General features: G+C 34.6%; 1 long non-coding RNA gene across 1 annotated transcript in view; it reads left to right on the top strand.

Annotated features, from left to right (window-relative positions):
• Positions 1-816: 816 nt before the first annotated feature.
• The window catches only part of LOC309863208, a 108,020-nt gene continuing 96,448 nt past the window's right edge, over positions 817-12,388 (top strand). The window contains exon 1 of the long non-coding RNA XR_014310930.1: positions 817-860. This is a non-coding gene — a long non-coding RNA (uncharacterized lncRNA). The remainder of the gene's footprint in view (positions 861-12,388) is intronic.

A 12,388-nucleotide genomic window follows, 5' to 3' on the forward strand; every position in this document is an offset into this window, starting at 1 on the left:
TTTGGGTTGTAATAAAGCTATACTTCAGGAAGTTCCCAGCTTGACCAATTTATTCTAAGTTCTTCCAATATCATGTGGTAGTTGAAGCCATCTTGAAATGTGATTTTCTTTTTTACAGTGGTGAGTCTTCATGGACCGTAGTTCCCCCTTCCAATGTAATCTTTATAAGGACTTGGTTCTTTGTGTGTGTGTGTGTGTGTGTGTGTGTGTGTCTACATGCATACTTTCAGATAATTTTTTATTCAGTATTAGGTAGAACTAAGTAAGTCAAAATGATTCATGCATCCATGTACTTATTGAGCAGAACAGTGTACTTTTACAAAATATGTTAGCTTCAATTTCCAGGGTATTAAATATTTGATGAATTTCAAGGCACAGAAAGGATCCCCAAAAAGCTGATTCTCCAACATAAGATAATATCATTTGACAGAGTAATGAAGAAAATACCATTATTTGAAACATTTTTTAAAAATTGTTACAATAATTTAATATTTTATTAGTCAACCTCCATTTAATATCATTGAGGGAATTGACTATATAAGGAGTCTGAAGATAAATACTGGTTGTCATATAAATAATAACAGTTAACATGTATATTATATGTCTATATATGTATTATACACATATATCTGAATTATATTCTAAAAATGAAGCACAGGTAAAGGTTTGCCTAAGTATAGTAAAAATGTCTTGAAAAAGAACAGATGACAGTTGCAGCATAGTAGTGTTGTCACAGAGGTTCTAGAATCATGGGTCACAGAACTATTGTTAGACTAACAACTTCTGATTGACTAAGGTGACTTTATAGAGGTTCTTGGGTTCTACAGATAAATATTCTGATTTGGCAAGTCTGGCGTGAGGTACATAAATCTCTGTCTTTCTTCAATTATTTTCTTTAAATCCCCCAGTTATTATGGTTAGCACTTTGATTTATGAAACATAGAGAAGGATTATGAGAGGTAAGCAGAACCAGACTTTAATGGTTTGCCACATTCCAGATTTACCCCCACTTCTTTGAAGGCCCGGGGAATTATTCTAGCTAGGTATAAAGTGGCCAGGACCTAAGAGGCAGGCTCTTGTTACATAAAGGCCATCAGAATGCCAATATATTGTCAAAGAGAAGTATAAACATCAAATGCATGTGAATACTTATCATAGCAAAATAAAAGGGAATCTAATAAATATCTGAAAGTAAATAATGCAATCAGGAAAATAGAGAGTTAGAGAAATAGAATTGTAAGTTTATAGGACTATATTGTCAGATGCAGGGATTTCACATTCATTATAGTTTTGTTAATGAGATGAGAAATATTCAAAATCAATTTACTAATGCCTTCCTCTCTCTGAGCAGGGCTTACATGGGCATTGACAACATTTGATTTATAATTTTTTCTTCATTCTTTGCATTCTTAGATTGTGAGCCAGTCTTTGAGTTGACAGACACTTCATACTTTTTTAATGCATTCACTTAGGACACATCCAAAGTACAAGATCTGGGAGTTAGTGTGTTTCTTTCATGTGAATTAAATTATGTAGGTTCTAGTCTATTATGTCTTCACTTTAAAATTTAACTTTTAGGAGGAAATCTGATTTTTCTAAGTCTTTTATAAGAACTACCCAAATAATGACATGAAGGCCTATAGACACATTAGGTATTTTCTATAATCTATCAAATATATAATTGTAGATACAAATATACTTATTTTTACCTCTTTATATATACAAGGATTTGGGGAATTGTAAGGCAGGTAAACTTAAGAAAAGAGGAATCTGCATTAATAATGTGAAGAACTGCTTAGTGCACGTAGTCATGCATAAATATGTGGACATTTTGGAAAGATAAATGAGCCCAAATTTCAAGAGAAGAATTAGCTGCAGAACTATTTTTCCATCTCTGGGAGAAAATTAATAATTAAAATTAGATGACAATGAGGAATAATGAAGGATATATGAACAGAAAAACAGTACTAGTAAAGAATGCAGAAATGTGGAAGGGGTGAAATCAGGAACCTGCACTGTAGATGGGCCATAGTTACCACTGGTTTATTAAGTATTAGTCAGATTGCCACTGATTTTAGTTTCCCTGAAGATTCAAAGGCACTAAGGTGTGACTATATTAAAAGCATTTCTGGCTGAGTTTTTTCTCCCCTGTTACAAGTAATCAAATCCCAGATGATTGAGAAAGTATCATTCTCACCAGATCTGATTTAGTGCTAATGATCTGGAGCTTTGTGGTGGCAAAATTTCCAGATCAAAGTAAACAGACATGATCTAATTTAGACAGCATATGTTTCATTCATAAAATTTTTACAATGCTGGTCATGTCACTATTCACCTTTGTCCTTTATTTTCAGCATTTCTTACTCTTTATATTCACTATCTCAAAGACAAAGTGAATAAATCCAGTTCATTATGAGTTTGAATTACCAGAAGATGGATCTTCTGTCAACAAAATATATTATCTTTTCCTCTTTACCTCTTTACACAGTGTTGGAGACTATGGATTTCCCCCTAGTGTTTGTTATCCCTTCTTCCTTATGAGAATGGAGTATCCCAGGTGTTAGATGAGAACATAACCACTGAGATAAACTGTACATGCTTCTTTGGGGGTGGGAATGGCCATAGGATCCTAAAAGAAATATGTGTCATCTACTTACAGTCATCTATTTAAACATGCTTGCCCTAGATATCCTCTACTATCTTCCCTGCTGGCTGAGAAGTGACAATTCAAACAACTTTGTAAGCCTGTTATCTTTGACAGACTTGCTCCATCATCTCTGGTCTCCCTGCCCCCTGCCTCTCTTTTTCTATTACATGAGAGATAAATAAATATCAATGTTATTGATGATACTATATTAATTAAATGACAACAACAGAGAGACTTCAAATAACCAATCCACTTTCATGTCCTTATTACATTACTGGCAAATAAGATTATAATTGTTTATTGTATTATATTTGTTTTAATTACCTTTTAGAGTCAATTGCCCAAAATGGTAATAATCCAGGATTTCTGTAGGGTCACCCCTCACTTCTTGAAATACTTAGCCCAAAGGGGACATTTAACTTCCAAATGCCAAACAAAGAGAGATCTACCATATTTTATGTTGGTTCTCATTACCATATTTAAACTTACAGGTAACTAGGGTTAATATACTTGAAGTAAAAAGAGTCATTTTCACATTCTTGGTAGAAATACAAATTGTGATATTTAACATCTATGAAAGTTAAAAATATACAAATTATTTTCTCAGAAACACTGATTCTAGAAATGCTGTATACAAATATTCAGTTATTCCTGACCACACAGGGGAAACTCTGTTTTTCCAAATTGAGGATTATATTAGCTGTGGGTTTTTAATCTATAGCCTTTATCATGTTGCAGTATATTCTCTCTAAACCTGCTTTGTTGAGGGTCTTTATCATGAAATGATGTTATACTTCATCAAATGCTTTTTCTGCATCTGTTGAAATGATCATATGGTTCTTATCCTTTCTTGTATTAATGTGGTTGACTTGTGAATATTGAACCACCCTTAAAACCAAGGAATAAATCCTATTTGATCATGGTGAATGATATTTTTAAGGTATTTTGGATTCAGTTTGCTAGTATTTTGTTGAGATTTTTTTGTATCTATGTTCATCAAGGATATTGGCCTGCAGTTCTCTTCTTTAGTGTTGTCTTTATCTGGTTTTACTATCAGGATAATGTTGGTCTCAGAATTATTTTGAGTTAATGAAGGAATTAATTCCTTCCTTTTCTATTTTTTTGAATAGTTGAGAGGAATAGGTATTAACTCTTCTTTCAGTGTTTGGTGGAATTCTCCCAGGAAGCCATCTGGCCCTGGACTTTTTTTTGTTAGGAGTTTTTTGATAACTGATTCAATTTCTTTGCTGGTTATCAGTCTACTCAAGTTTTCTATTTCTTCCTGTTTCAGTTGGGTAGTTTATATGTATCTAGGAGTTTGTCCATTTCTTCCAGATTGTCCAATTTGTTGACATATAGTTTTTCATAATATCCTCATAATTATTTGTATTTCTACAGTGTTGGTCATTGTTTTCTTCTCTCATTTGTTATTTTATTTATTTGGATCTTTGCTTCCCCTTTATGTTAAGTATGGCTAGGGGTTTATCCATTTTATTAATTCTTTAAAGGAATCAGCTCTTGCTTTCATTGATCTGTTATACTGATTTTTTAGTTTCTATATCATTTGTTTCTTCCCTAATCTTAATTATTTCTTTCCTTTTGCTGTCTTTAGGCTTCTTTTGTTGTTCTTTTTCTAGCTCCTTTATGTGAAAGGTTAGCTTTGTTATTTGAGATTTTTTGTTTCTTGAGGCAGGCCCGTGTTGCTATATATTTCCATCTTAGGACCACTTTTTTTTATTTTAATTTTTTTTTATAAACATATATTTTTATCCCAGGAGTACAGGTCTGTGAATCACCAGGTTTACACACTTCACAGCACTCACCAAATCACATACCCTCCCCAATGTCCATAATCCCACCCCCTTCTCCCAAACACCCTCCCCCCAGCAACCCTCAGTTTGTTTTGTGAAATTAAGAGTCACTTATGGTTTGTCTCCCTCCCAATCCCATCTTGTTTCATTTATTCTTCTCCTACCCACTTAAGCCTCCATGTTGCATCACCACTTCCTCATATCAGGGAGATCATATGACAGTTGTCTTTCTCTGCTTGACTTATTTCGCTAAGCATGATACGCTCTAGTTCCATCCACGTTGTTGCAAATGGCAAGATTTCATTTCTTTTGATGGCTGCATAGTATTCCATTGTGTATATATACCACATCTTCTTGATCCATTCATCTGTTGATGGACATCTAGGTTCTTTCCATAGTTTGGCTATTGTGGACATTGCTGCTATAAACATTCGGGTGCATGTGCCCCTTTGGATCACTACATTTGTATCTTTAGGGTAAATACCCAATAGTGCAACTGCTGGGTCATAGGGCAGTTCTATTTTCAACATTTTGAGGAACCTCCATGCTGTTTTCCAGAGTGGCTGCACCAGCTTGCATTCCCACCAACAGTGTAGGAGGGTTCCCCTTTCTCCACATCCTCGCCAGCATCTGTCATTTCCTGACTTGTTGATTTTAGCCATTCTGACTGGTGTGAGGTGATATCTCATTGTGGTTTTGATTTGTATTTCCCTGATGCCGAGTGATATGGAGCACTTTTTCATGTGTCTGTTGGCCATCTGGATGTCTTCTTTGCAGAAATGTCTGTTCATGTCCTCTGCCCATTTCTTGATTGGATTATTTGTTCTTTGGGTGTTGAGTTTGCTAAGTTCTTTATAGATTCTGGACACTAGTCCTTTATCTGATATGTCGTTTGCAAATATCTTCTCCCATTCTGTCAGTTGTCTTTTGATTTTGTTAACTGTTTCCTTTGCTGTGCAAAAGCTTTTGATCTTGATGAAATCCCAATAGTTCATTTTTTCCCTTGCTTCCCTTGCCTTTTGCGTTGTTCCTAGGAAGATGTTGCTGCAGCAGAGGTCGAAGAGGTTGCTGCCCGTGTTCTCCTCAAGGATTTTGATGGATTCCTTTCGTACATTGAGGTCCTTCATCCATTCTAAGTCTATTTTTGTGTGTGGTGTAAGGAAATGGTCCAATTTCATTTTTCTGCATGTGGCTGTCCAATTTTCCCAGCACCATTTATTGAAGAGGCTGTCTTTTTTCCATTGGACATTCTTTCCTGCTTTGTCGAAGATTAGTTGACCATAGATTTGAGGGTCTATTTCTGGGCTCTCTATTCTGTTCCATTCTGTTTTTGTGCCAGTACCATGTTGTCTTGATGATGACAGCTTTGTAATAGAGCTTGAAGTCCGGAATTGTGATGCCACCAACGTTGGCTTTCTTTTTCAATATCCCTTTGGCTATTCGAGGTCTTTTCTGGTTCCATATAAATTTTAGCATTATTTGTTCCATTTCTTTGAAAAAGATGGATGGTACTTTGATAGGAATTGCATTAAATATGTAGATTGCTTTAGGTAGCATAGACATTTTCACAATATTTATTCTTCCAATCCAGGAGCATGGAACATTTTTCCATTTCTTTGTGTCTTCCTCAATTTCTTTCATGAGTACTTTATAGTTTTCTGAGTATAGATTCTGTGTCTCTTTGGTTAGGTTTACTCCTAGGTATCTTATGGTTTTGGATGCAATTGTAAATGGGATTGACTCCTTAATATCTCTTTCTTCTGTCTTGCTGTTGGTGTAGAGAAATGCAACTGATTTCTGTGCATTGATTTTATATCCTGACACTTTACTGAATTCCTGTATAAGTTCTAGCAGTTTTGGAGTGGAGTCTTTTGGGTTTTCCACATATAGTATCATATCATCTGTGAAGAGTGATAATTTGACTTCTTCTTTGCCGATTTGGATGCCTTTAATTTCCTTTTGTTGTCTGATTGCTGAGGCTAGGACCTCTAGTACTATGTTGAATAGCAGTGGTGATAATGGACATCCCTGCCATGTTCCTGACCTTAGCGGAAAAGCTTTCAGTTTTTCTCCATTGAGAATGATATTTGCGGTGGGTTTTTCATAGATGGCTTTGATGATATTGACGTATGTGCCCTCTATCCCTACACTTTGAAGAGTTTTGATCATTAAGGGATGCTGTACTTTGTCAAATGCTTTTTCAGCATCTATTGAGAGTATCATATGGTTCTTGTTCTTTCTTTTATTAATGTGTTGTATCACATTGACTGATTTGCAGATGTTGAACCAACCTTGCAGCCCTGGAATAAATCCCTCTTGGTCGTGGTGAATAATCTTTTTAATGTACTGTTGAATCCTATTGGCTAGTATTTTGTTGAGTATTTTCGCATCTGTGTTCATCAAGGATATCGGTCTATAGCTCTCTTTTTTGGTGGGATCCTTGTCTGGTTTTGGGATCAAGGTGATGCTGGCCTCATAAAATGAGTTTGGAAGTTTTCCTTCCATTTCTATTTTTTGGAACAGTTTCAGGAGAATAGGAATTAGTTCTTCTTTAAATGTTTGGTAGAATTCCCCCGGGAAGCTGTCTGGCCCTGGGCTTTTGTTTGTTTGGAGATTTTTAATGACTGTTTCAATCTCCTTACTGGTTATGGGTCTGTTCAGGCTTTCTATTTCTTCCTGGTTCAGTTGTGGTAGTTTATATGTTTCTAGGAATGCATCCATTTCCTCCAGATTGTCAAATTTATTGCCGTAGAGTTGCTCATAGTATGTTCTTATAATTGTTTGTATTTCTTTGGTGTTACTTGTGATCTCTCCTCTTTCATTCATGATTTTATTTATTTGGATCCTTTCTCTTTTCTTTTTGATAAGTCGGGCCAGGGGTTTATCAATTTTATTAATTCTTTCATAGAACCAGCTCCTACTTTCGTTGATTTGGGATCCTTGCCTGGTTTTGGGATCAAGGTGATGCTGGCCTCATAAAATGAGTTTGGAAGTTTTCCTTCCATTTCTATTTTTTGGAACAGTTTCAGGATAATAGGAATTAGTTCTTCTTTAAATGTTTGGTAGAATTCCCCCGGGAAGCCCTCTGGCCCTGGGCTTTTGTTTGTTTGGAGATTTTTAATGACTGTTTCAATCTCCTTACTGGTTATGGGTCTGTTCAGGCTTTCTATTTCTTCCTGGTTCAGTTGTGGTAGTTTATATGTTTCTAGGAATGCATCCATTTCCTCCAGATTGTCAAATTTATTGCCGTAGAGTTGCTCATAGTATGTTCTTATAATTGTTTGTATTTCTTTGGTGTTACTTGTGATCTCTCCTCTTTCATTCATGATTTTATTTATTTGGATCCTTTCTCTTTTCTTTTTGATAAGTCGGGCCAGGGGTTTATCAATTTTATTAATTCTTTCATAGAACCAGCTCCTAGTTTCGTTGATTTGTTCTATTGTTTTTTTGGTTTCTATTTCATTGATTTCTGCTCTGATCTTTATGATTTCTCTTCTCCTGCAGCCAAGAATACTATATCCAGCTAGGCTATCATTGAAAATAGAAGGAGAGATTAAAAGCTTCCAGGACAAACAAAAACTGAAAGAATTTGCAAATACCAAACCAGCTCTACAGGAAATATTGAAAGGGGTCCTCTAAGCAAAGAGAGAGCCTACAAGTGGTAGATCAGAAAGGAACAGAGACCATATACAGTAACAGTCACCTTACAGGCAATACAATGGCACTAAATTCATATCTCTCAATAGTTACCCTGAATGTGAATGGGCTAAATGCCCCTGTCAAAAGACACAGGGTATCAGAATGGATAAAAAAAAAAAAAAAAAAAAAAAAAAAAAACCCATCTATATGTTTCCTCCAAGAAACTCATTTTAAGCCCGAAGACATCTCCAGATTTAAAGTGAGGGGGTGGAAAAGAATTTACCATCCTAATGGACATCAGAAGAAAGCAGGAGTGGCAATCCTTATATCAGATCAATTAGATTTTAAGCTAAAGACTATAATAAGAGATGAGGAAGGACACTATATCATACTCAAAGGGTCTGTCCAACAAGAAGATTTAACAATTTTAAATATCTATGCCCCCAACGTGGGAGCAGCCAACTATATAAACCAATTAATAACAAAATCAAAGAAACACATCAACAATAATACAATAATAGTAGGGGACTTTAACACTCCCCTCACTGAAATGGACAGGTCATCCAAGCAAAAGATCAGCAAGGAAATAAAGGCCTTAAACGACACACTGGACCAGATGGACATCACAGATATATTCAGAATATTTCATCCCAAAGCAACAGAATACACATTCTTCTCTAGTGCACATGGAACATTCTCCAGAATAGATCACATCCTCGGTCCTAAATCAGGACTCAACCGGTATCAAAAGATTGGGATCATTCCCTGCATATTTTCAGACCACAATGCTCTAAAGCTAGAACTCAACCACAAAAGGAAGTTTGGAAAGAACCCAAATACATGGAGACTAAACAGTATCCTTCTAAAGAATGAATGGGTCAACTGGGAAATTAAAGAAGAATTGAAAAAAATCATGGAAACAAATGATCATGAAAATACAACGGTTCAAAATCTGCGGGACACAACAAAGGCAGTCCTGAGAGGAAATTATATAGCGGTACAAGCCTTTCTCAAGAAACAAGAAAGGTCTCAGGTACACAACCTAACCCTACACCTAAAGGAGCTGGAGAAAGAACAAGAAAGAAACCCTAAGCCGAGCAGGAGAAGAGAAATCTTAGGACCACTTTTGCTGCATCCCAAAAATATTGAACTATTGTGTTTCCATTGTCATTTGTTTCCATGTATTTTTTTATCTGATTTCCTGGTTGACCTATTCATTGTTTAGTAGAAGGTTGTTTAGCCTCCATGTATTTGTGGTCTTTCCAATTTTTTTCCTTGTGATTTACTTCTAGTTTCATAGCATTGTGGTCAGATGATATACCACTTTTACTTATCATAGTACTGGAAGTCCTAGCCACAGAAATCTGATAACAAAAAAAAATAAAAGGCATACAAATTGGCAAAAAAGAAGTTAAACTTTCACTATTTGCAGATGACATGAAACTTTATATAAAAAACCCAAAGACTTCAGCCAAAAACTGATAAAACTGATGAATGAATTAAGCAAAGTTGCAAGCTACAAAATCAACATATGTAAAATCTATTGCATTTCTATACACAATAAAGAAGGAACAGAAAGAAAAATTAAGGAATCAGTCCCATTTACAATTGCCCCAAATCCATAAAATATGTAGGAATGATCCTAACCAAAGAGGTAAAAGACATGTACTTTGAAAACTATAAAACATTGATAAAAGAAACTGGAACATGACATGAAGAAATGGAAAAACATTCCATGCTTATGTACTGGGAGGACAAATATTGCTAAAATATTTACACTACCCAAAGATATTTACACATTTAATGATATCCCTCTCAAAATACCAATAGCATTTTTCACAGGGCTAGAACAAACAATCCTAAAGCTTGTATGGAACTATAAAAGACTCAAAAAGCTAAAGCAATCTTAAAAAAGAAAAGAAAAGCTGGAGTTATTACAATTCTAGAATTCAAGCTATATTAAAAAGCTTCTATAATTAAAACGGTATGGTACTAGCATGGAGATAGACTTGTAGATCAATAGGACAGAAGAGAAAACCCAGGAATGAACCCACAAATATCTTGTCAATTAATCTTCAATGAAGCAGTAAAGACTATCTAATGGGAAAAAGACAGTCTCTTCAACGAATGCTGTTGGGAAAAGTGGACAGCAATATGCAAAAGAATGAAACTGGATCACTTTATTAAATGATACACAAAAATAAATTCAAAATGGATTGAAGGCCTAAATGTGAGGCTTGAAACTATAAAAATCATAAAGGAAAACACAGGCACCAGCTTCTTTGATATTGACTGTAGCAATTTCTTTCTAGACCTGTCTCCTGAGGCAAGGGAAACAAAGCCAAAATGAACAATTGGAACTTCACTAAAATAGAAAAGTTTCTGCAGAGTGAAGGAAACAATAAAAAAATTAAAAGGCAAACTTGGAGTGAGAGAAGATATTTGCAAATGACATATTTGATACAGGGTTAGTATTCAAAAAAAAAAAAAAAAGAACTTATCAAACTCAACACTATCCCCACCCCAAAAAAATCCAATTAAGAAATGGGCAGAAGACATGAACAAGTACATGAAAAGATTCTCAATGTCACTTATCATCAGGAAATACAAATCAAAACTACCATGAGATACTACCTCACAGTTGTCAGAATGGTTAAAATCAACAATACAAGAATCAACAGGTGCTGGTGAGAATGTGGGAAAAAGGAACCCTCTTATACTGTTGGTGGAAATGCAAACCAGTGTGTAGCCACTCTGGAAAATAATAAGGTTGTTACTCAAAAAGTTAAAAATGTAGCTACCTTATGATCCAGGAATTGTAACACTAGGTATTTGTCCAAAGAATACAAAAATACTAATTCAAAGAGACACATGCATGCTGGTGTTTATAGCAGCATTATCTATAATAGCCAAACTATAGAAACAGCACAAGTGTCCATCTGCCAATGAATAGATACAGAAGATGTATATATACACACAAAATGGGATACTTTTTTATACAATGGTATATTATTCAGCCATTAAAAAGAATGAAAAGTTGCCATTTGCAATAATGTGGATAGAAATTATTTTGGTGAGTGAAAGAAATCAGTCAGAGAAAGACACATACAAGATGATTTTACTTGCATGTAAAAAGAAACAAAACAGATGAACAAAAGGGGATAAAAGGGAGAGAAAGGCAAGCCAAGAAACAGACTCTTAGTGTTAGATAACAAGTTGGTGGTTACCAGAGGGGAGGCTGATGGGAGGATGGTGAAATAGACGATGAGGATTAAGAGTACACTTGCTGGGATGAGCACTGGCTGTTGTATGGAATTACTGAATCACTATATTGTATACCTGAAACTGATTTTACACTATATGTTAGTTAACTGAAATTTAAATATTTAAAATTTTTAAATTTAAATTTAAGTTTAAATTAAATTTAAATTTAAATAAAAACTAAAAATTTAAATAAAAATAAAAAGATATTTTTCAAATAAAGTAAAATAAAGTAACATTTAAGAGTAAACTAAAAACAGGGGTGCCTGGGTGGCTCGTTAAGCATCTGCTTTGAGCTCAGATCATGATCTCAGGGTCCTGGGATCGAGCCCTGCATGGGGCTCCCTGCTCAGTGGGAAACCTGCTTTTCTCTCTCCCACTCCCCCTGCTTGTATACCCTGTCTTGCTGTCCCTGTCTCTGTCAAATAAATAAATAAAATCTTTAAAAAAAGAATAAACCAAAAATTTTTTAGCTATATCTTAAAATACAATCACAAAACTTGGAAAAATACTCATTTATATATATACTCCTTTATATATTTATTCACATATATAGACATCAATATATGTATTAATATTCATGTATATATTTCTATAGTGTTAAGTAGAAAAGTAACTAAAACCAACATTGATCTAGAAATAGGTTTTGCGTGTGTGTGTGTGTATGTGTGTGTGTTCTTTTTCCTTCAGGAGAAATATTTGTTAAATAAATTATAGTACATCCAGGAAAGGATGTTTTATGCAGTTATTTAAAAAGTGACATAGATCTCAGTTTACAGACCAAGAACTGATAAGTACAAGTTAGAAAAATGTTTACAACAACCATACTTTACTTTTAGTACAGATTTATAGAAATATAGATAATTTTTCAAAGAATACACTAATATCTTTTAAGAATTAACTGCTGGGATGCATGAGTAGAACAGCAGCTAAGTGAAAGAAAAGGGAACTAACTTATGACACTGCTAAAATAAATAACTGAATGTCTTTTAATGAACTTTTAAGAAATACAAAAAGAAAAAAATTACAG

Source organism: Mustela nivalis (genome assembly GCF_964662115.1).
Source record: "Mustela nivalis genome assembly, chromosome: 1".
Taxonomy (NCBI): Eukaryota; Metazoa; Chordata; class Mammalia; order Carnivora; family Mustelidae; genus Mustela; species Mustela nivalis.